This window comes from Schistocerca gregaria, chromosome 10 (assembly GCF_023897955.1).
Source record: "Schistocerca gregaria isolate iqSchGreg1 chromosome 10, iqSchGreg1.2, whole genome shotgun sequence".
Classification (NCBI taxonomy): Eukaryota; Metazoa; Arthropoda; class Insecta; order Orthoptera; family Acrididae; genus Schistocerca; species Schistocerca gregaria.
The window spans coordinates 167,338,101-167,364,422 of NC_064929.1; the positions used below are offsets into that span (position 1 = coordinate 167,338,101).

The window sequence follows — 26,322 nt, forward strand, 5'->3', positions numbered from 1 at the left end:
TTATCTATATTTAGAGTTAGCTGCCATTCTTTACACCAATCACAAATCCTGTCCAAGTCATCTTGTATCCTCTTACAGTTACTCAACACGACACCCTCCCGTACACCACAGCATCATCAGCACACAGCCACACATTGGTATCCACCCTATCCAAAAGATCATTTATGTAGATAAAAACAACAGCGGACCTACTACACTTCCATGGGGCACTCCACATGATACCCTCACCATCGAGGAAAACGTCCTGGGTTCTATTACTTAAGAAGTCTTGGAGCCTCTCACAAATTTGGGAACCAATCCCATATGCTCTTACTTTTGTTAGGAGTCTGGAGTGGGGCACCGAGTCACACGCTTTCCGGAAGTCAAGGAATATGGCATCCGGCTGATACCCTTCATCCATGGTTCGCAAGGTATCATGTAAAAAAAGGGGCGAGTTGCGTTCCGTAGGAGCGATGCTTTCTAAAGCCGTGTTGATGCAAAGACAGCAACTTCTCTGTCTCAACGAAATTCATTATATTCGAACTGAGAATATGTTCGAGAATCCTACAACAAACCGATGTTAAGGATATTGGTCAGTAATTTTGAGGATTCGTCCTTCTACCCTTCTTATATACAGGCGTCACCTGCGCTTTTTTTCCAGTGATGATGGTGGTGATGATTGAATTGTGGGGCGCTCAACTGCGTGGTTATGAGCGCCCGTACAAATTCCTAACCTTTGCTCAGTCTAATCTCACCATTCGAATGAATAATGATGATATGATGAGGACAACACAAACACCCAGTCATCTCGAGGCAGGTGAAAATACCTGACCACTGTACGTCGAGATACTGCACTACGCTGCTCAAAATAAGGTCCTACGCGGAGTTACGAGATATACGATGACTTTTGTCATCTCAGTGGAAGATTACTTGTTATTTAGGGTCGCCGGCTTATCCAGTATTTAAAAATACAAGTGGTAAAGTGAAGGACAACCAGTCACTTACTAATCGCTCTACGAAACATTTCAATGTAGCTGTGGTACCTTCCCTTCGATTCAGAAACGTAGCTGAATGTCACTACGATAGGTTTTAGCAGTCTGGAAAACACCACAAACACCATGTATCGATATATTACAGTGATATGGTTCTTGTGTGTATTCATTTCTGTGAGACTTTCATAATCTTTGACTTACTTGTAACCTAGAGCAGTCTTTGTTTCACTTTGCAGAAGTTAAGTTGTTATTTCGCTCTGTAAAAGAACAGTCAAGTCTTGTGTTTTGTTAAAGTGGAAATTAAATATATCAAGATTGATACAAAACTGTTTTCTTGATGATGTGCAATTAAGAAGTAGTGTATGTGAATTTGCAAGAAGTTTAATAAAAATGTGGATCGTGAACAGCAAGTCAAAAATTCCAGAATGAGATTTTCACTCTGCAGCGGAGTGTGCGCTGATATGAAACTTCCTGGCAGATTAGAACTGTGTGCCGGGCCGAGACTCGAACTCTGGAACATCCACCACGCTGTGGCTAAGCCATGTCTCCGCAATATCCTTTCTTTCAGGAGTGCTAGTTCTGCAAGGTTCGCAGGAGAGCTTCTGTAAAGTTTGGAAGATAGGATATGAGATACTGGCAGAAGTAAAGCTGTGAGGAGCGGGCGTGAGTCGTGCTTTGGTAGCTCAGATGGTAGAGCACTTGCCCGCGAAAGGCAAAGGTCCCGAGTTCGAGTCTCGGTCGGGCACATAATTTTAATCTGCCAGGAAGTTTCAATAACTTTGTTGTTGCCAGATAAAGAGAACATATGCTGCGTGATCTACATTATTAATCTGATTTCTAACCTACTTTGCAAGTGTTGGTATTGTTAGAGTGTCCAGCTGGAGTCTGGAACACCGCTCGATCCACGCGTTAGTGCACTTCATCAGCCACTCGTGTCCGACCTTGAGGTTCTCTGGAGGTTTCAGGAGACAGCGTACAGCCAAGGTCGGCATCTGCCGCTCGCGAGTAACCGCAGCAGCTGCCGGGCCGTCGCCTTATCTATGGGAGGCGGGACAGGTCGGCCGTGCGGGCAGCACACAGTGGGGGCAGGATGTGTGGCGCTGCAGGGGTGGCCACCGCCTCTCTAGCCCGGGCGGATCCTCGTTATCTGCGGGCCGTGGGTCCAGGCGGCGGCCGGAGTAACGGCAACGCGGTGCGGGGGAGGACCCATACGTCCGCCAGAGGTCACCCGTCCGCCGGCGCCCAAGGTAAGGCGTCCGTCACCCGAATAACGACGCGGCAAAAGGGACGCGCCGCCGAGGCGGAAGTCGGCCTCAGTATTGGTTACGGCGAGCTGTCGCCAACACCTGTTCGTCTGCGGTGCTGGAATTATTCGTAGCGGCAGTCGTGTGTCTGTGCGTGTGTGTGGCATTTTATCGTGTCACGAGAGTGGAGGTCGAAGGGGATCGACACATGGTTGGTGCCGGGCTGGAACAAAGTAAGGTACCAGACAGCATAAAAGGACTTCTTTTTTCAATTTCCTGCGCCGTTTTTTTCCCCCCGTGGGTGCTCTAAGCCCTATCGCAGGAGATGTCTCTTCGTACAAAAACCCAGTACGACTGAATTTTCTCATTTTCAGTAGACCAGCGGAGCGATTGTTTTACTTCCACAGACATTCAACAGCGAAGATTGCATAAATATTCATTTATTTAAATCGACCTGTTTCTGCAGATTTTACTGTATCTTCAGGTGTTAAATAGTTTTCATATTTTTAAATGTTGCCCTACGTTAGACTTCACGCCAAGTAGTTGTGTCGCCAAAAACCAATATATATTATATATATCGCTCAGAGATGTTTGTTACGTCACAAAAACGCATTACACAGTAGCACAACTGCTTGTGACGTAACAAACATCTGAGAGCGATATATATTACGGACGTTGTTTAATGTCCTCATTTTTAACCACATGACAACTTGTCGTCAGGTATAACGTAATTAACACGTTTCATAACAAACAGCTTTTTAAAGATCTAAAGATGACAGCAAAGTCTGTCTAAACCGCGTGTTTGAAATAAAGAAATATATATGTAATCTTGGGCGTTGAGTGTTATTAGAACCCAGTATGTTGTCCTAGACGATGAGTACTCGTCGCCGGCCTGGGTGGCCGAGCGGTTCTAGGCGCTACAGTCTGGAACCGCGCGACCGCTACGGCGGCAGGTTTGAATCCTGCCTCGGGCATGGATGTGTGTGATGTCCTTAGGTTAGTTGGGTTTAAGTAGTTCTAAGTTCTAGGGGACTGATGACCTCAGAAGTCAAGTCCCATAGTGCTCAGAGCCATTTTTGAACTGAAATGGTAATCCCTGGAGGGAAGGTGACGTTCTTTTCGAGAAACACTACTGAGAAAATTTTGGGAACCAGCATTTGAAGCTGACTGCCAATCGATTCTACTGCCGCCGAGATACATTGCGCGTACAATGGTAAGACACAAAATATTAAGGCTCATACAGAGGCATACAGATAGTCGTTTTTTCCTGGCTCTACTTGCGTGTGGAACAGGAAAGGAATTACTTGTGGTGGTACAGGATAACCTCAGCACGTTCCATACGATGGCTTGCGAAATACATATGAATGAGGTACCGTTAGCATGGTCACTTAACGGCCTTTTGACACTGCATACTGATTTTGCGCTAACACTTATTGTTTGTGAAAAATGTTAGCTTAACAGAAACTTTTAGGCATAAGGGCATTACCGATGCCAAGCTTCGTACCCATACTTTACGTAGCTAACTTATTAATCACGAATAAGGGATTCCCTTACCGTATTAGCTTTTTTATTTTCGTATCGACCAACTAGGATCACGTAATATCTTCAGTTCCTCTTCTTTCCTTGTTTTCTGTTTTTCCAGTACTCCTACATCTTCTCTTAATGTTGCCTTTTCCTTTCTTCTTTGCATACTGTTCCCGATTCGTATTTCTTCTGCGTTGAAGGCCTTCTAAATTTAATATTATCTTCTTGAAAAGGTTTCTGTCTCTTGTTTCCGATTGTTTGATGTAATTTCTCTCTAGATCTTTCTTTATCTGTAATCCATGCTATTGTCGATTTCTTCTTCCAGAAATACAGGAACTTTAGTTTCGTACGTCTGTCCTCATACATTCGGTAGAGGTATCCGAAGTAAGTTAATCAGCTTTAGCCATTACTTCTGATTTTTCTTCGCCCTTTTCAAGATCTCCTCATTACCTCTCATTTTCTAGCCATATGTAGTTTCTATTGTACCCATTATTTTTTTTAACTATTCGCCATCTCACCTTATTACAGAAACCATTTATTTGTGTTAAAGTGCTTATTAATTGGATAATTTGTATACACCATTTTCTCTGACAATAACCGAGACCACTGAGGTTGTCCATTATCTCTGACTCTCTGCCTATCTCTTGAAGAAAATGAAGAACAAAAAGCATGCGAAGATTACATCCTTCCGTCGAGTATCATTTGCACCTATGTATTGTAATGCTCCATAAAGAATTTTGTTCAAAAATATGTGCAAGAAATGTGTATACAAGGATGTATCATAAATTCATGATTATTATTTCACGTCTTACGGTTCATTCTCTCATCTACCCTTACCCCGACGACTATACTTATTCCAAATACTGTCATTATTTAAAGCTAACAAAGTTCCAAAGTTTCGGACGGCTCCTTGGTTTAAACATAAACATGGAATGGCAGTCCAAATACCATTGAAGTGGCTTTTTTTTTAATTTAATTTTAATAAGCCAGCTCCCATGTTCTCACTATAACGTTCTCAATAGAATCTCTTTGGTTCAAGTTGCGTTTACGGAGCGCATCCCTTAGGGTCATAGGAAGTAGCAGAGTTTGTTGTGTATATATCAGTCGCATAAGAGCTAACACCCACTTTATTTCATGAACAGCTCCGGATGTTGAAACGAGATGTACCGTAAATGATGTTACGTAGAGGGACACGTAATACTGTTAACTCTTGCGTAAGCCGACACACTGAAAACACGACGTTCTTTAATGCAACGCATTTGGAAACTCAGTCAGGCGAGTACATTTGTTAATGATGGTATCGAAACTTTATTGAATAGGTGCTGAGAAATGTGCTAAAACAAGAACGCAAGGTCGTCAGAATCGTGTGTTGCGGAGCAAAGAATACCACAAAAGCCAACTGAACACGTGTACGAGCGTAGGCACTTCATATAACTTTCGTAAGTGCCTTCTGAGTTTCTAACCTGTTTTGTAGCTCTCTGTTATGAAGAAAACGATGATAATAATTGTTCAGCAAGACCTCAGAAGCGAACATTGGCTTGGACTCCGTAAGATGACTGACAAAGGGGCGGAGGATTATTGCTATATGGTACGATAGAAACACTTGCAAAAGAATGGGTTACTTGTCTTGTCGCCCATTGTAGTTTTCTCGAAATTATTTCGTCTAGCACAGAGTCTAGTTCGACGGTTCCTGTTTTAAGAGAAGAGAGCCAGGTTTTCGAATTGTTTTATGCACTGACATCCGAATGAAGAGCTGTAGAGTTTTCGTCCTCTGGATTCCCCTTATTTACTGGTGAACTTGGGAGGAACACAAGTGAATAACGAGTTACAGGACTTTTTCATACAATAATCTGCCACTGTGCACATTGGAAATCAATACCCTCTCCAAAAAGCGACTTCGAACCTCGAGCATTAAACTGCCATAAAGAGAGCACGAAACAAGATCAGCCATGTATGCCTATCCAACTCTACAAACATCTAGTCTAACATCTGCTCATACATGCAAAGATAAATTCTTAAGTGATTAATGGATTAGAAGGTTTACATTATAGACTCTGTTAAATAATCATAAAGTTAAAATAATAATAAGGAAAATAATTTCTGACGTCTTTTCGAAGTTTGTAAAATATGTTTAACACACTTTTATTCTTTAAATTTTCAGTTTGACATAACCACTTATTCCACATTTTACACTGGAACATAAATAAAATAATCATTTACCGTTTGTTTAATCGAAACCGAAACATTGCTATGTATAAAGAATTTCGTAGAACGGATAGTATATTATTTGAATGTATCGAGTAATATACTAAAGAAAAGTTGTATCACTGACTAGTTCCATTACCAGTTGTGTTTACATCAACTATTTTTCGGTCTGTGTTGGCAAGTCGTATAAGGCAAGGTGAAGAAGACATAGCCTTAAGTTTTACCTCAGTAGCGCAGGTCCGCCGGTCCCAGCTGCGTGTATGTAAGAAACGTGATTGTTTCAGTTACTAGGTTGCAGAAGACATTAAGGCATTAAACGTGCAATAAAATCAGATGCCCCTCCGCACACTATTATTTGCTAAAAAATTCTTTTCGTTATCTTGAACCGTTAGAAGACATACAGGCTCTACCGGCGAGTAATCAGACGGGTAAATAAATGTATTGAATTAGATTATTTGTTTCACTTTAACTAGTCTCTGTCTGCTCTGCCTCAGGAATGTATTTATTGTTCAGATTTCTGTTTCTTTCTTTTCTAAAATTACCCAGTTTTCTCTTACAGTTAGCTGTCTTAGCGTGATAAATGCGTAATACGTACGAAAAATCATATGTTGCCTTCCGCAGATGTAGACTGCACATAATTACATTTACGAAACTATTTGATTCGATGAAGATCAGTAGGTCCAATGATGATTGGTTCGAGAATTTCTTGCGAAGTTTGTTAAGGTTACAGAGGCTTCCCTGGGCAACTCGGCCTTTGTCGTGCTGCACGATAAACGAGAAATGGTAGCTTGCAATGAATGCGGTGGAACGCGGTACGCTGAAAAATAATTTTCTGAACTGTTTCCTGCTAACCTGCTCTGAACAGTGACGTCCTTTTCCCCAGAATAAGAAGCTGTTCGCTTATTTGAATATCTAAGATATAATCTTCTAAAAAAAAAAATAAATAAATAAATAAAAATAAAAAAACAATAAAACAGAATTTTAAGACCATAGGTTCTAACATTATTCATGAGTGTTAACCAGTCCTAGTAATTTCTGTATTCTAATAACAACTTACGTCACGGTTACTTTATGCTTTTTTAAAAAGAAATTTCAGATAAATACGATAAAAGAGCGAAAGAGTAATAAGATGGGATGAATTCTGTGTGCTACTTGATGAGCAGAACACAGTCAAATGTTGGTGATAAGGGAGATTGCTTTTTGCGACGATCGCCATTTCTTTTTTTGCTGAAAACCAATTTGTAACTGTTCTCATTGTCGGTCACTTCCGAAAACGGTGTCAAAAAATACTAGGCAAATGATCACAATCGATCGTTGGCTGTATGGGGATTCATTCCTCTTAAGAAGCCACCGAAAGTTATTTTTATTCATGTTTTTTTTCGTGTCGTATTTAGGAACAGAAGTAGATTTCCGAAATAAATCCTGAAAAAATATGTAGACAACGAAACGAGATAGGATCTTTTTTGTTATTTGTGCATAATTCCGCCATATTATTGGAAGAAAAACATCATTACCAAAGAACATGTATCTACATCACATTACGAAGAAGTAATGTTTCAAAATCGATATATAACGCTGCAATTTAGTTCTCATTAAAAAACGTTTATGTCGGTAATATACTATCTTACCTTTGATTCCTACTGGTTCGTCCAAATGATGCAACTGGGAAACTGTATATTGTGATGGATTTTCAGACAGTGTTTAGTATTTTACGAGTGGTGTATGATGTGGCATAAAGAGATTACTTACCATCCCGATGCGAATCCGGCAAGATTCGGCGGCGCATGCACGTAACCTGTTGGGAAAGAAGCAGAGGTTGTCCGGTTACTTAAGTGTTATATTACTATATTACTGACAAAATAAAATTCAGCTTCTAGCAGTTAAAGAAAACTTAGCATGTATCTACTATAATATTAATGTTGAGAGAGACATTTTACAGGTAAGTTCATCTACAGAACGCATTGGAGGCTCTTGTAAATTAAAATGGGTGATGCCCTTTCCACTGTCTTCCGTGCTTCGTAAAGAGGTTAACTTTTGTGTAATGATAATGCTATTTTCAGCTTTTCCTTTCTCGTAATGTGACACTGCTCAGATACAGTAAATCGCTCGGCGACACGAAAAGGCCTTTAGGTTCAGACATAGCCTTATTAGATTCTGTGGACTTTTTCAGGAGCAGTTTGGATATGCAGTATCGTGACTGCATGCAAAATAAAGAAGAATACAGCAGTAGATCTGCAGATCACAAACGATATCTGTAATTCTATTGTTTTAGTTAGTTTAACATTTAAGAAATGACGAGAATGTGCTGTCCAACATTTGTATGTACATTTGGTATACCGTGGCTTTCGACGGCTCTTGTACTCGCTCTTGTGAGTACTTTGGATTGACTCATAGTTTGTAAAGAAACTTCATACATCATTCTCACCTTATTACCTCTTACGAGGGTATTGCTACACCTTGGTTTAGTTACATTTTTGTATCAGTACATTTATGTCTACTATCTGTAATGGCGTTTTCTCTGTTATACAGATCATCTGAAGATGGTGCTAAACTGATCGAAATCTGTGTAAATGTACGATGAACTATTCTTATATAACTTTCTTTCAGCACACAGATCACCCACAACTGTCTGCAATGAACCACATATATGATATCAAGACACTAATCAGCGGCTAATTCAATAAGACATGTGCGTGTCTTTCAGCTGAACACTATTCTCAACGGGAAGAAAGTAGGAGAGTAGGGGGGAGAAATCCACCAATTTTTGTAGACAGTATATGGGAAAGCTGTAGAAGAATACTTATTATATCAAGAGGGTACCGGTACGTAAATTGGAAAAAAATCCTGGAGGTAAGGGTGACATCCGGAAATTAGTCAGTGCAGAAGCGTAACACTGCATGTTTGTACTGACTCTGGAGTTATTTTAACTTTTTATTTCCGTTCACTTCGTGTTCACAGCAGTTGGTTTAATTTAAACAAGTCATTTGGAGAATATGTTTAATTTTTCGATTAATTCCTACCTCAGTAATGAAAAGAACTATTCTAAAACTATTTCCGGAAAATTATAACTTTCGTTAAGTTTTCACTCGAAATTTCACAAATAAAATGACTTTCTAGCCTCACTTAACTTCGCTGAACGTGTCTATTTTATGTGCAACTAAAAGGAACGAAATTTCTTTTGCTATCGTGTTGCATAAATTAACATGTGCGAATGTATAACATCAGCTTAATTGCGTTATGTGTCTTGTACAATCACGTTTCCTTGAACTAAAACAATGAATTCGGTGCAGGCCTACGGTTTCTCTACTGCAAATAGCGAGACACACAAACGTGTCAGAAAATTACAAAGTTACTTGCCCTATTAACACTTCTTAGCTAGATAAAGGACCAAATTTTCGGGCTAAGTTGAAAAAAAAAAAAACTCCATAAATGCAAAAGTGCTCTACATACGGTTTATAAAGATATCGATTGACTCGAATAAAAAATACCATTAAAGATAGTGTATTGTTTGTCTCATGTTGTCCTTTCCTGCACTTTTATCTTTTTGTATATAGCCGTTTTTATGTTGTACGTTGACTTTACACAATATAGGGAAGAAATGCTAGCAGTGCCACTTCTTACGTATCTCTCAAATTCAGGAGACTAGGAGATAAAAATTTTATAGATTTCGGTGCAACATTTTCTCAAGCGAAAGAAACTAGCACTAACCGAATTTCCAACTCTATTTCAGCAACACAAAACGGAAGATTGCCAACACAGCCCTCAAAGGATGAACAATAAAATGGTTCAAATAGCTCTGTGCACTATGGGACTTAACTTCTGTGGTCATCAGTCCCCTAGAACTTAGAACTACTTAAACCTAACTAACCTAAGGACATCACACACATCCATGCCCGAGGATGGATTTGAACCTGCGACCGTAGCGGTCACACGGTTCCTGACTGTAGCGCCTAGAACCGCACGGCCACAACGGCCGGCGATGAACAATATTCTAATATGATTCTGTCCAAGTGTAATATTCACTCACTCATTATTTTCTGCAAAAAATTTTGTCGTTGTTTTACGGTTAATTAAACTGATACCGTTAACTATTCCCGGGTATTTTTCACTGTACCTGAACTCATTTTTGTGACATAAGTTGGTCTATATCGCTCGTCTACATATTAATCGATGTTTATTTTTAATGTTTAATCGAGATTAATTCGGTGTTTGTTGGAGATCGTCTTATTTCTGTGTTATACCAAACGTTTCAAAATTTTAAACGTGGCTGAAGCAGCAACTGTTGAAATACTTCACGGTAAGTGATAACAGCCAAACAGCTGCAGCATAAAGATTTATTGATATCCTTCACGACGGTTTCGGTATATCTAAAAAAGATGGATTTATTCTTAACGAACAGGTGTAGCTTAAAAATAACATTCTTTTGGATAATTTCAAACCCCTTCTTGCTCTAATGTAACATAGTCTGGCTGACTAGAAAATAGTTTTCTCGTCTGTTGATGCTGGTGAGATTCTCCTGTCCTGTCTTGCTGAGATTTTAAGTATTTTTGATGATTGTTGTTCGCGGTTTTCGGTGTATAAAATTATTCTGTTATTTTTTTAAATTCATGAGGACAGATAGTTTCGATGCACTACAACATTTTGTTCGTTTTCGCTAGTAGATATCCTAGTCTCTAATTTGCGCGTGATTCTCGCGAATACCGCGAGTGCCCTCTCTCGGTGAAACTTTCTGCCCTAGTGCTTCCACACCCTCTTCACAACGGTTCACAGGCTGAGTACTGATAATATGCCGTGTTCGCATAGACCATCTCTTCATAATTATTCTGTACAGATGGAGGAGACATTTTAATTTTAACTACTGACGACGCCTTTGGAATGATTGTTTTATGTATCTCCAATGCAGGATGTTATTTTAGTAAGTGACAAAGATTTTATGCTTGTGATACTTTGGTAACTTTCATGGTTATGTAAAGCTACAAGTGTTTGGTTTCTCACCAACTGTCACGTATACAAACAGTGATCCAATACCGTCAAATGTATTTGATTCCAGTCTTTGATCACAACATTGTGGTCAAAGACTGGAATAAAAAACATTTTCTTGGTTGTTCTATCTCAGTTATGGCGCTAAGTTTTTTACTAATGAACGTGTCTTCCTATTCAGGTGTATTTTTGCTTCTGATGAAGGTATATTTAGGTAGACCGTAACGGTGGTCAAGGATTTCAATTAATCTTTATCCTGCAACTGTTTGGATGTTACTATGTATCGGGAAGTACACCAGGTGTGATTTTTCAGCTTGAATTGCTATTACTTCAACGATATGTATGCAAGTACAGCTAGCACTTTAGGCCTAAAAACCTGTCGCGTAGCTCGCCATTTAAAAGAGATAAAACTGACTTTCAGTCTTTCCCTTGATTGTAGAAAAAGTTGGTAACATAGTCGAGAAAAGTGTTCGCCGTCGCTTTTTATCACTAAGGAATTTACCTTGCTTGAATTGACTTCACGTTAAGTTTTCTTTTCCATAAACCCGAAGCAGTCAGTTTTTCATTACACTGAATAAGTTTCCTATGTTGCTTATTAAGCTTTCCATAGTGGGTTTCTGTGGTTATGCAGTTGATGGGTCACATAGAATCACCAGCTAGACTGGACAGCGGTAAAATAAATGGTTCAAATGGCTCTGAGCCCTATGGGACTTAACATCGGAGGTCACCAGTTCCCTAGAAGTTAGAACTACTTAAACATAATTAACCTAAGGACATCACACACATCCATGACTGAGGCAGGATTCTAACCTGCGACCGTAGCGGTCGCAGGGTTCCAGACTGAAGCCCCTAGAACCGCTTGGCCACAGCGGCCGTCGGTAAAATAAGTCTGCTTGTGGTAATTTCCTTCTGTCGGTCAAGTATTTTCCCATAATGCTGTCTGCTGGCTCGACATTTCAATGTCGCGATGTTTCCTGGTTTTCTCTTTTTCATATAGTACTCTGTTCCAGAGGCGCACAATGCCTTCGTCCACTTTGCACTATTTCGTCAGCGTCAATGTTTCTATCCTTTTTCATCGTTATTACTCACGTGTAGCTGCCGATTGCTTGTTTCGTATTTGCGGTGATGTTACGAAGTACACAAACGAGAACAACAGTAAGTAGTCATTGTGTAGGATACGATAAATTATTGGAAGGGAAATAATGTTGGATAGTGAGTAGAGTCGTTGACACGGTAGAGCAACTATGAGTCCGACGCGTGTTGAAACTCTGTAATACTAAACTGTTCACAAAATTCCTGAATTGAGTATTTCTGAAGCTATTCTCTAGCCACCTTAGTTGCGGTAGTAAAATCAGGAAAAATGGAAATCTGGATGGCCAGGAGGAGGTATGAACCCCGTGGGTCTACGTGGGTCAGAACACAGGGCGGTCGTCTGCAGCAGAACGCAGCGGTAACATTTATTACGCAATTTACTGCGTAATTGACGTCAGGCGTTCACAGACTTGTGATAATTCTTCAGCCAACTGCAAGTGTATAGTAATGCAGGATGAATTGTGAACACGGAAGGATGGGTTAATAAGGACAGAACACGAATAAAAATTCATACAAATATGTGTCGGAGTTTCTGTGGGTGTCGAGTCGTTAGCGGAGTATTACGCATAGTCAAACAGTAAGCGACTGACGTTACACAAGTAAGATACTGTACAGATTTATTTACATAAGAAATTTTCCTGCCACCAGCTTGCATTACATTTTTCAGGAATCTCTGTATTCTCCACTGTAGGTCAAATTATATAAAAAATTGGCCTGAGGATTTCCTTTTAGATGGTAGACCGCCGTAAGTTGAAGTGGGCGGTGAATTTTCAACAGAAAAGAAAGTCAAATCAGCTCTGTACCAACGAGGTGTAATACAGGAAACTGGTGTATTCAGTATACGTAAAGGATTCATAGAATACGTCAATCAGAACTGTGAGATTGTCCGCTGATGGTATAATTGTGAATAGAGAAGTATCGTCTTTGAACGGGCGTAAGAAAATGCAGGAACACAAAAGCAGAGGGCTTTTGCTGGCTATCACTCCACCGGCATACCAATTTGATGCCAGAAGATTGCAGTTCCACGCTCACCTTGCGCTCTCAGTTACCGTCGACAACAGACTAGGTCAATCGCTTGAAGCACGTGCATTAAATCTGTAAAATCCGTGCTTCCCACATTTCCAGTTATACTGGGACAACCGTAATATTTATTTGATTTTACAGGAGACCTAATGACCAAAAATACTGTATATTCCGTAGCGCTTGAATACACATATTCAGATTCGATTTTATGCACAAAACTCTTCTTCTCTCAAATATTGTGTGTATGTAAATGTGTCGGCTTTGGTTATTTGTACCTACTTAGAAAGGAAAGTTGGCACTGCAACGGATGCCACGAACATCCAGTGTGTGACAGAATCCTTCGCGAGTTCGTAGTTAGTCGTCTCATTGAAGCATGTCTTGCGCTTTTTGAAAATTTGATTTCACGTTTGAGGGAACACCTGCGTGGTGGGTCACATGTCGAAGGAAAGTATCCGGTATCACACTCGTAAACCAGTACCACATCCGCCCCCGGTAGTTGAGTGGTCAGCGAGAGAGAATGTCAATCCTAAGGCCCCGGTTCGAATCCCGGCTGCGTCGGAGATTTTCTCTGCTCAGGGACTGGGTGTTGTGTCGTCATCATCATCATCACCATCATCATCATCGTTTCATCCCCATCGACGCGCAAGTCGCCGAAGTCACGTCAAATCAAAAGACTTGCAGCCGGCGAACGGTCTACCTGACGGGAGGCCCTAGTCACACGACATTTATTTACCAATACCACGATAGACAATTTGAAATGGGTAAGTATTCATTTATTAAGGCTCTGAGGACTATGGGACTTAACATCTGAGGTCGTCAGTCACCTTGAACTTAGAACCAACGTGAGGATATCAGACACATCCATGCCCGAGGCAGGATTCGAACCTGCGACCGTAGCGGTAGCGCGGTTCTAGACTGAAGCGACTGGAACCACTCGGCCACACTGTCCGGCTGTATGGGACTTGGGACCTAGAAACGACGGAGAGGCTTCGTCCCCGCAGTAGCCCGCAGTGGATCCCAACCCCACAACAGGCTACAGCAGTCGATTCACCCCACCGCCGCCGCACGCCGAACCCAGGGTTTTATGCGGTTCGGTCCCTAGGGAACATCTCACACCAGACGAGTGTAACCCCAAATGTTTGCTTGGTAGAGTAGTTATGGTGTAGGCGTACGTGGAGAAAGTGTTTGCGCAGCAATCACCTACACAATGTAACTGAGGTGGAGAAAGAGGAACCATCCGCACTCGCCCACGCAGATGGAAAACCGACTTAAAACCCATCCACAGACAGGCCGGCTCACCGGACCTCGACACTAATCCGCTAGGCGGACTTGGGCAGGGTACCGGCGCGCCCACACCCGCCCGGAAAGCTGTGCGCTGGAGCGCACGGTTAACCGGGCAGGCTTATTAAGGATCATACTTGTATTTTCTCAGAAAGTCGTCTGGAAACTGAAGTAGTATTTTTAGTTCAGACACGCGGATCGAAACTGTACACTTCAGCTTCAGGCAGCTGTATGTCCGGTTTGTTTTTTTTTTTTTTTTTTTTTTTTTTTTTTTTGTCATCAGTCTACCGACTGGTTTGATGCGGCCCGCCACGAATTCCTTCCCTGTGCTAACCTCTTCATCTCAGAGTAGCACTTGCAACCTACGTCCTCAATTATTTGTTTGACGTATTCCAATCTCTGTCTTCCTCTACAGTTTTTGCCCTCTACAGCTCCCTCTAGTACCATGGAAGTAATTCCCTCATGTCTTAGCAGATGTCTTATCATCCTGTCCCTTCTCCTTATCAGTGTTTTCAACATATTCCTTTCCTCTCCGATTCTGTGTAAACCTCCTCATTCCTTACCTTATCAGTCCACCTAATTTTCAACATTCGTCTATAGCACCACATCTCAAATGCTTCGATTCTCTTCTGTTCCGGTTTTCCCACAGTCCATGTTTCACCACCATACAATGCTGGACACCAGACGTACATCCTTAGAAATTTCTTCCTCAGATTAAGGCCGGTATTTGATATTAGTAGACTTCTCTTGGCCAGAAATGCCTTTTTTGCCATAGCGAATCTGCTTTTGATGTCCTCCTTGCTCCGTTCGTCATTGGTTATTTTACTGCCTAGGTAGCAGAATTCCTTAACTTCATTGACTTCGTGGCCATCAATCCTGATGTTTAGTTTCTCGCTGTTCTCATTTCTACTACTTTTCATTACCTTCCTCTTTCTCCGATTTACTCTCAAACCATACTGTGTACTCATTAGACTGTTCATTCCGTTCAGCAGATCATTTAATTCTTCTTCACTTTCACTCAGGATAGCAATGTCATCAGTGAATCGTATCATTGATATCCTTTCACCTTGTATTTTAATTCCACTCCTGAACCTTTCTCTTATTTCCATCATTGCTTCCTCGATGTACAGATTGAAGAGTAGGGGTGAAAGGCTACAGCCTTGTCTTACTCCCTTCTTAATACGAGCACTTCGTTCTTGATCGTCCACTCTTATTATTCCTCTTGGTTGTTGTACATATTGTATGTGACCCGTCTCTCCCTATAGCTTACCCCTACTTTTTTTCAGAATCTTGAACAGCTTGCACCATTTTATATTGTCGAACGCTTTTTCCAGGTCGACAAATCCTATGAACGTGTATTGATTTTTCTTTAGCCTTGCTTCCATTATTAGCCGGAACGTCAGAATTGCCTCTCTCGTGCCTTTACTTTTCCTAAAGCCAAACTGATCGTCACCTACCGCATTCTCAATTTTCTTTTCCATTCTTCTATATATTATTCTTGTAAGCAGCCTCGATGCATGAGCTGTTAAGCTGATTGTGCGATAATTCTCGCACTTGTCACCTCTTGCCGCCTTCGGAATTGTGTGGATGATGCTTTTCCGAAAGTCAGATGGTATGTCGCCAGACTCATATATTCTACACACCAACGTGAATAGTCGTTTTGTTGCCACTTCCCCTAATGATTTTAGAAATTCTGATGGAATGTTATCTATGTCCGTAGATACCGGAAACCGGGCGCATGTTTATACGACGTTTGTAGCCAGAAATTTCCCAAACCACTGCTTTCAGAAATGTTTACCATTTCTTTCGCATGTGGATATAGAATGTATTTAATCACACAGACGTGTTTCGCATTTATTAGTTATGAATCTTGTGTGGGTTATCAGTTAAAAGTCCGTCTGATTTTTTGACACCTTTACAGACTTCGTTCGTGTGATACGAGGTTTAAAATAGCACTTTTCCGTTGTTTTTCGGTTTATTAACAGGCTCAAGTCGGAATTTCCGTATTTCACTAAATTATTTTCATGTATCGTGGTTAACAATATAGCTTCACTGCAGTTATCCTCACTTAACAGTAAATTCGACATCATGCGCATTGCTCTGTGTCTGGTCAATCATTCGTTTTTGTAAATCTACCCAACATTATCAATTTCATCCACTTCAGAAAGGCAAGGTGTTCCATCTCAGCCAATAAGCGCAGGGGAGCAGATGCGGGAAGCAAGCACCCTCATTCTAGGCAGGGTTCCAGTGGAGGTGGTTTCCTGTTGCCTTCTTCCGACCTATTACGAAGTGTCAAGCTTGTGGATGGCTGCGATGAGTGCTCGTACACCGCAGCGGTGGTTTTGTGTTGTAATGACGGATCACTATCAACAGAGTCGCATGACCACACTTCGTAAGGCACTGCGGAGATGTTTGGAATTTAATCTGTGACATCGGTGCAAGAAGTGGTGATCAGGAACTCTAAGCCACCATCTCTCCTCCCCCTGCCGACCAAATATACTGTCAGTGAAAATTTTCAGCCACTATTACTCGAAGCAGCCTCCATCTGAGATGAGCTCCAGTGCACAAATATGCGTTAGCGACATGCGCTGTGGAGGCGGGTTTCATCCACTTACACAAAGATAATGTAATACACCACGAAATACGCGTGAAGCTGTGTTTGATGTTAAGGTGCTGATAATTGCGGGGAATGTACACTTAGCAACCACCGATCTGCTATCGAGAAAAACCAGTACAGGCGATAGCAGCGTCACCTGGCGAGGAGTGACTGCTAGTCAGACACACGCATGGTGAGTGTAGTATGAGTGAGCGTGCTGTCCGTGTGTAGAACGGGGAGGCATGCGATCAGTCTCAGTTTGGCCGAGGGCAGATCGTGACGACCCGGAGGTTCCGCGCGAACATTTCGAAATCTGCCCGACTTGTCGGTTGTTGGAAGAGTGGTATCTTGAGCACGTGTCGAACTGAAATCGAAACGACGACCATTCGTGGGCTATGACAATCAACCCTTATTATAGTGGGCAGACTGGTAAGACAGGACAGACGGCGAACTGTACCGGAACCAGCATCAGACTTTCATGCTGGGCAGACAACAAGTGTGTCTGAACACACAGTGCACCGAACTCTCCGATCGATGTACCTCCGTAGCCGACGACCCCTGCATGTCCCAATGTCAACACGACGAGATCGGCACCTACGACTGAAACGGGTACAGCACCAACGGCACTGGACGTTGGCGCAGTGGCAGAGCATTGCATGGTCTGATGAAACCCGGTACATCCTTCATGATTCTGATAGGAGGGCACGATATCATCGTCTTCCAGTGGAACAGCTCCTTGACATTTTTACTGCGGGACGGACACAAGCTGGTGGCGGCTGCATTATGCACCCAAGAACATTCAAGTGGGTACCCATGAGTCCAGTGGAACTCGTGTAAGGCGCTATGACGGCCAAGGACTATCGTAGACTGTTTAGAAACAAGTACACCCCTTCATGACGATCATGATTCCCGACGGCAGTGGCATTTTTAAGCAAGGCAGTGCGCCATGTCACAAGTCCAGGAGTGCGATGGAATGGTTCGAGGAACACATTGGCGAGTTACAATTGATGTGCTGCGGCCTCACCCTCCAAATCGCCAGATCTGAATCCGATCGAACACATCTGCCGTCAAAGCTCATCGTCCCCATTCCCCACAATTTACGGCAATCAGATGACTTGTGTGTGCAGATGGGGTGCCAACTCCCTCCAATGCCTCATTGCTTCCATGCCACGATGCCGTTATCCGCCACAACTGAACATACCGCCTGTTAGGTACGTGCTCGTAATGTTGTGCCTTATTAGTGTAAAGTATGAACTTCGGTATAATCACAGAATTTAATGAATCAACGTTGACTTGATCGAGTTCAAAACGGTTCAAATGGATCTGAGCACTATGGGACTTAACATCCGAGGTCATCAGTCCCCTAGAACTTAGAACTAATTAAATCTAACTAACCTAATGACATGACACACATCCATGCCCGAGGCAGGATTCGAATCTCCGAGCGTAGCAGTCGCGCGGTTCCGGACTGAAGCGCCTAGAACCGCTCGGCCACAGCGTGTTAGTACCGCCGAAAACAATCTGAAAAGCGCGAATTCCATCCTCTTAGCAGTGAGTGAAATCAATGTGCAGTGCAGTCATCAACAAGGAGACACACATGTAATTGACACACACTGATGATGCCTTGGTAGTAAGGGATAAACGCTTCTGGGAGATTACATATATTCAGCTGCAGCATGCAAAACGCTTTTTAACTAACACAAATTATTCAGCTGATTCTTATTTACGTTTAAAAACCCCCGAAACGACGTAGATGACTCCGTGACACTGTTTTTGGCAGGGGACACATGGGGTTGAAAATGCCAGGAAATATCCCAAAGTGGATAGCAAAAGTTGCATATTTGACGTCCTCAGATGACGTTCCTTGCCAAACGTGCAGCGGTTGAGCCATTCTGTCTGTCGCACTTGATCATCAAAACACAAGTACAGTATTCACGTCGCTGTGGCTCCGTTCTCACAGTATTTTTTTTTTTATTTTTGCATTGCGTTAGACAGTTGTGTGTTTGCATTTGGGGTATGGTTTATTATCTTACTTACCGATATGGCAGTCTCCGCTGATTTATTGCAGAGTACAGTACAACGAAAATCTAGCGTATTGCTTCACGAGAGTGTGAGTAAAAGCTTTCAAATTTGCACCTAACGGTAAATGATCTAAGTTTTCTTTACTACATGACGTCTGTCGACAAAGACAGAAGGGTAAAAAGGAAAGAAACATAATATAAGAAAAAATTTTGACTTGTTACGGCGCGGACAATAATTCTGTAATTTTTATTTCGACAACAGATCACATTTAGTAAAGGTGTTCGAAATGTGCACCTTTCGCTCTAACGCAAGTATTGCATCGCTCAATCCTCCCATTACGCCCTGCGGTGAGCAACATTTCTCATCCATTTTGGAGGTACTTCCGGAAATTGAGGCCACATACGCTCAGATCAAATTACTTGTCTCAACGTCGTCTACGTAGGTATTAAAGCGTTAATGGGAATCACAGTGCAAGGATTGTTGCGAAAAAGTAACCTGAAACTAACTTTTTATTTACTATTCCTCCTGACACACACAACATGCTAACTTGTTTTGGTGTTGTAATCTAGGGCTCATGACCGATGGTGCGTTTACCTGGAAAAAGATGTCAACAAATTGCTTCAATATTTAAGCACTAGTGTACAATATTTCTCCCCAGCACTAAGACTGCCAACTACCTGAAATGTACAAAATAACATGAATTCTAGTAGTCTTCCAACCATCATGATCTACTTACTGAAAAATGCACATGTTTTTTTTTATTAGTAATTGGGCTTGGCTTCAGATCATTGGATGGAAGCAATGGATAAACAGCTTTGAATTTCCACAAAACATCCTTCATGCACGGTGTTACCTTTGCACAACAGCATATTCTGTAAAACACTCCATGTGTGTGTGGCAGCCGCCTTTTCACGTTTTCACAAGAAGGTTGGAAAGGAAACGCTTTTCTGATACATGTGATTTTACAGTTTTATTGGGTCTTCGGAAGTGAGTAACGACAGATATGAAGCACCAAAATGTACGATCATGGATTCCTCTGACTTAACCGAAATTGCGAAAGAAACGCTGGCAAAGCTAAATAAGCAAACGCAGCAACAGTATAGAGAAAATTTACCTACAGTGTTTCTAAAAGCAGTTTCTAAGCTAGGAATGTCGTGCTGTCTACATTTCCGCTCACATGGTAACTATCTTCTAACAAGGAAACCTCACCATCGATCTGCAACATCTAGGCAGCTACAATAACCACGGCCTAGTGGTCATGGTGTTGGAAAGTAATGCGGAAGATGTGTGTTCAAATCCCCTTCGTGGGCCTTTTCTTCGCAAAATTATGAATTGTCCGTTCAATCACTGATGTGTAACGAAAGGACCTGCAGACATACGTATGTATTACTTGTTCTACACAGGTACCGCATGTTACGACTATAGCGTTCCGTTCTGGAAGTTTTGACTCTTTAATCCCTTTGCTGTAACATAGTTCGTACCTGTTTGTTTATTGTTTCTCATTTCTGCGAGAGGTCTATGCAGCGTCTTGCCTGCTCTCGTAAGTCATCACATTTACTTGCGATGGCAATTTATTCTTATCACATTAATCATATTCTATAACCGTAGTATGACAACTGCCAAGACCACAGAAGGAGAACAGACAAGGCGGAAAGCACGTAATTTTGTAGAAAAAAGGGGGACACGAGGGAGATTTGAACACGGACCTCCTGCTTCACAGTCCAACACCGTGATCACATTATCACCACGGCGTGATTGTTGTAACTCGCTCGATGTCTCCCATCTTGAGCTCGAACCGTTCACTGTTTCTACATTGCTTTTTTTTTCACAATTGAGAACATTTTCTTCCGGTTTTCATGCTTGATCCGTGTACAGTTTTCGATGGGCTGTTCATTCGGACACCTTAACACCACATCTGATCGGGGAGGGATCGGGAGTATCACTTGTGAGAGCCACAAGAGAAATTTGAAGCTATCACAGAGGAACGCAAAAAATACAGTATAGCAGACTGTTCATTTGTGCTGTGTGTCGATTTATTATGCACGTGCTTGCTGCCTATGACCATTTCCGCTGTTCCAGATTATTCCAGCGTCTCTGCGCACGAAGCGGGTGTGAGGCTGCATCTCTCACTAGCGACCTTCAACTGTTCGTCGAGGCCTGCGCTCCTGGTTCCTCTGCACGTTACTAGAGGCGCTGCTGTCGCGGAAGTCTCTCCCCCACCACTCTCCCCAGCAGCACCAGCAGTGATTTAACCATCCCCCCCCCCTCTCCCACTCAGCTTCCTCCCCTCCTCTCCTGCACAATCGTTTTCCCCGCCGTTAGGTATTCAGTCTCTCTCGCACTATCCCGTTTTCTTTCGGCTCCCTGTTTCTCTGTATTTCAGAAACGCATGCACTCTTGAACAAGCATATCTGTATCTGCAGATTTTGACTTCATGTTCAGCTTATTTGTCTGCCGGACAAAATAGTTCTCGTACTTACAATGGCTGATACAGAAGCAAGCGATTTCGTTGAATGTAATGCTAGCGAAACGTATCATTCTTTCCCGCCCCCAAAATGTTGGTCGTAGTATTAGCCCACCTAACGGCATAGTCGTTGCACACAGTGCGATATGGTTACATAAATACTAGAGTTAAATTATACCCTTTTTGTAGCTTGCAAGTAACGTTTACCTATTTATTTGACTTTTGTTGTTGCAGTGTACCAGTTGTGTTTTGCTGTAGGAGAACATCCTAACTTCAAAAATTTACAAAATTTCAAACTTCAGACACATATAACACAACTAAAAATTGGTTCAGCAAGGCGTGTTTTACTGGTTGGTATAATTTTGAACCAAAATAAATATTTATGCACACCTGTTCCGGTGACTATTTCCTGTCATCATCCTACTTTGCGCATCCTTCTTTGAAGCACTATCTTCTTGGTAGATGAGTCAACTGAGTTACGTAGCGATATGATCTGGCATATGTTCGGGAAGTTAACAGGGCATTGTAACCTGTTTGTGTTAATTAATTTCTTACCTGATTACTTATTTGGCATAGTGTTACAGTGAAAAAGATTGTTGTCTATCTATCTTTTCTTTATCTTTATATAAATAAAAATCAGTTGCCGCATGTATGAAAGATCATCGCTAGAGAACAGCTCGATCGATTTGCCTGATTTTTCTTTTTTGTGTTCGTAAGTATAAGGGCGAGGTTTGTACGAAAATAAAATTTAGGAAAATCCTCAGGTAAAGTCGGAAATTTGGATGATACTTCTACATCAAAGTCTCAATAATATAAATGTGACGGTCTGTGTGAGAGTTCTGCTGTCATATGTCTTCATAACAAAAAATAATAAAAAAATTGTGACGTTTAGTTTGATTGAGGCCGCATGTTTTCATAACAAAAATAATTTCCGCATTGAATACTGAAGTTTTGCGAAAAATAATGGAATTGGAAGCAATGTTTCAGTGAGTTATAGGTGGTGCTAATATCTTTGATGTGCTACAAAGATTCAATTGATGTCAGTTCCTGGTTTATTTCTTTGGAAAGACGTCCACCACGGAGGCGTCGAAATATCGGTCAGTGTAAGCGCAACGCAACTGTCAACATGACAGTAGACTCAATGAGGTGGTCTGAGAGCGGAGACAGCGTCTGGGCACAAATCGAATAAGAATTATGCAATGAACACTTTCTGTTAAACCGGCTGCAAGATAGAACATGCTAAGCTGGGCTGTGAAAATGCAAGGCATTGTTTTCGCTTTCGCACTCATTTCTAATAGAAAACGGGAAAGTTACATTTATGGTTGGCTCTTTGATCCTATCTGTTTGTTCACTAAAGCCATGTGAAATAATGACATATTTCCTATCCTGGCAGATCCAGCTCTCTAACACCCCGTGTGCTGGTGATTCCAACACATTTACCCATTCACTTTGACTTCTATTCTCAGTCAATGTTCCGTTTGCAGTAACGATAAGTGAGGTCAGGGAGGTGAGAGGAGGAGATGTACAGAGGAGAGAGCAGTAAATGGATATAAGGCTGAGACAGGAGGTGATGGACTGAGAAAGAGTGTGGGATGAAGATTTACAGGGAGTACAGGGAGAAGGTGTACAGAGATAGGAGCGGGGGGGGGAGAGTTTAGATGGAGAAAGGGGGTGGGGGAGAATGGGGCAGAGGGGGGGGAGAGAGGGGGAGGAAGAGAGAGAGAGAGAGAGAGAGAGAGAGAGAGAGAGAGAGAGAGAGAGAGATAGGGGGGGCGGAGGGAGGGAGGGAGGGAGTTGAAGAACATCAGTGTGTCCAATTCCCACACACATTTAGAAATACAGAAGCATCGCCTGATTCGCTAGTAGTATAAATAAAATTAATTTAACATTTTTTTCTGAAAACACGCCGGTCTATATCAGTAAACGGCTAGTACGGTGTCTCAGTCGCAGAACGACGCCAGCAGGGCAAGAATAATTTCATTTTAAGTATTTCATACAGAGGTATTTATTGACCACTTTAAATATTTTAAATTGCTGTGATAACCTGGCCGTTAACGGTTATAATCTTATGTTAAACGTTTGCCGGCCGGTTTGGCCGAGCTGTTGTAGGCGCTTCAGTCTGGAACTGCGCGACCGTATGGTCGCAGGTTCGAATCCTGCATGGGGCATGAAGGTGTGTGATGTCTTTACGTTAGTTAGGTTTAAGTATTTCTAAGTTCTATGGTACTGATGACCACCTATGTTAAGTCCCATAGTGCTCAGAGCCATTTGAACCATTTTGGTAAATGTCTGACACAATAAGATCAGTATTAAAATTAGAAACTATCTGTATATCTTGAGGCAGTGTAACTCATGAAACGCAAATCTCCGTGAACATATTCATCAAGCATTTCATTTTCAAGAAATTTTCCACATAATTTGAATTTTTTCGAATCCTTTTATCGCCATTACACCTCCACTTCCTTCGCCACCCTCTCCCCAACCTTCCCGCCCTCCACACACACACACACACACACACAATTATGAAAGGGAAAAGTTTATCGCTTTGCGTTACATTTTCGCTATTCAAGCAGTAGAACTTGAAAATCAAGCATGTCGTTTTATGATGTTACATACACACGAGCCTTAAAGAAACTGGTATAAGCATGCGTAATCAAATACAGGGATATGTTATCAGGCAGAATACGGCGCAGCAGTCGGCAATGTCACTGTAAGACTACAAGTGTCTGTGGCAGTTTTTAGATCGGTCACTTCTGCTACAATGACAGGTTATCGAGACTTGAGTTTCAGTGTGGTGCTATAGTTAGCGTAGGAGCGATGGGACACAGCATCCCCGAGGTAGCGGTGAAATGGGGATTTCCCCGTACGACCATTTCACGAGTGTACCGTGAATACCAGGAATCCGGTAAAACAACAGATCTCCGACGATGCTGCAGCCGGAAAAAGATCCTGCAAGAACGGGAGCAACGACAACTGAACAAAATCGTTCAACGTGACACAAGAGCAACGTTTCCGCAAATTGCTGCAGATTTCAATGCTTGGTCATCAACAAGTGTCAGCGTCCGAACCATTCAACGAAACATAATCGATGTGGTGTTTCGGAGTCGAAGGCCCTCTCGTGTACCCTTAATGACTGCACGACACGAAGCTTTACGCCTCACCTGGGCCTGATAACCCCGACATTCGACTGTTGATGACGAAACATGATGCCTGGTCGGACGAGTCTGGTTCCAAATTGTATCGAGTGGATGGATGTGTGCAAGTAAGGAGACGTTGTCATGAAACTATGGACTTGTATGTCAGCAGGAGACCGTTCAAACTGGTGGATGCTATGTAATGGTGTGGGGCGCGTACACTTTTAAGTGATATGGGACTCCTGCTACGTCTGTATACGACGACGATAGGTGACATGTACGTAACCAACCTATCTCCTCACCTGCTTCCATTCACATCCATTGTTAATTCAGACGGACTTGGGCAATTCCAGCAGGACAATGCGACACTCACACGTCCAATACTGCTTCATAGTGGCCCCAGGAACTCTCTTCTGAATTTGAACACTTCCTCTGACCACCAAACTCCCCAGACATGACATTGTTGAGCATATCTGGGAAGCCTTTCAACGTGTTGTTCAGAAGAGATCTCCATCTCGTCATACTCCTACGAATGTGTGGACAGCCCTGCAAGATTCACTTTGTCAGTTCCCTCCAGCAATACTTCAGACATTAGTCGGGTCCATGACACCTTGTGTCGCGGCACTTGAGCGTACTCGCTGGGGCCTTACACGATATTAGACAGGTGCAATAATTTATTTGGCTCTTCATTGTATATATACAAGGAGTTCGATCCCTTAGAGAATCGGGACAGCGGGGGACGATACTAGTAATAAACCAAACCTTTTAATAACTGTGCAATTGGCTACCCAAAACTGGTAAATATGAGTAGTATGTATCTGTTACAAATTCGCTGTGGTACTAGGCTATCGCCAATTATGATCACGAACAGAATTTCAGTTCCTAAAATTAATAAAAAAAGAAGCAGAAAGACATTCGGTGGAGTAAATGTTGTGAAGGCATCTGAAAATTTTACGTGCGACAAAAATGATCCCAGCTAGGCACTATTTAACAGACAGTTGGAGGACTTGTTGGCAGTAATCGTGAAAGCAAATCTCTTTCGAAAATGCAACCTGTCTCATTTAAATGTGGCCTCCGTTGGAGTGAGGAGCGAACTTAGCGTAAAAATTGTATCACGCTCTTCCTTTAGCCGTCTCGCCCAGTATCTTCCGAACACAGATTCTTGTGTCACTGCAGAGCTTAGCTTTTTTAAGTATCTCACTTCACGTAAAATATGATCCAGTGGCCGCATCAACTATAGGACTTTATTTGAAGTCATTCTCCAGGCTCCCGTCGCCAAACGCTGAAAATATATATACGATTAAATGTATGTATCTGAATAGCCAAACTAACGAATTTTTCATACAAAATGCTACACATTATTATTATTATTATTATTATTATTATTATTATTATTATTATTATTATTATTATTTTTACACATGTAATTGATTTCTGGAAGTTCTGCGTACCTATAGAATGTTCTACAGAGTTCCTTTCTTGAACGTAAGTATCATCGCAATTGATGACCCAGTGGATTTGATACTAATATCTATTAATTTCGGTTATTTTTAAAAAGCGTCCTCTCCTTATTCCTAATTTGTTCGCGGGCATTATCCTTATAATGTGTCTTTGTATATTCTTATGATACGTACGTGACAAGATTGAGCTAAATTCTTGAGGGCGTTTCCGAATTCTGCTGGAACGAGCACAAGTCATATTTATGTACCATGAGTCAGATTTACAGACTTTGGACTTAACGTTTTCACACCAAAACAAGGAAAACAACCGTGTAAACATATGACAG

General features: G+C 41.9%; 1 long non-coding RNA gene across 1 annotated transcript in view; it reads right to left on the reverse strand.

Annotated features, from left to right (window-relative positions):
- Positions 1-26,322, reverse strand: part of LOC126293363 (uncharacterized) — a 1,719,051-nt gene that overhangs the window by 497,662 nt on the left and 1,195,067 nt on the right. The window contains exon 5 of the long non-coding RNA XR_007552282.1: positions 7,694-7,739. This is a non-coding gene — a long non-coding RNA (uncharacterized LOC126293363). The remainder of the gene's footprint in view (positions 1-7,693; positions 7,740-26,322) is intronic.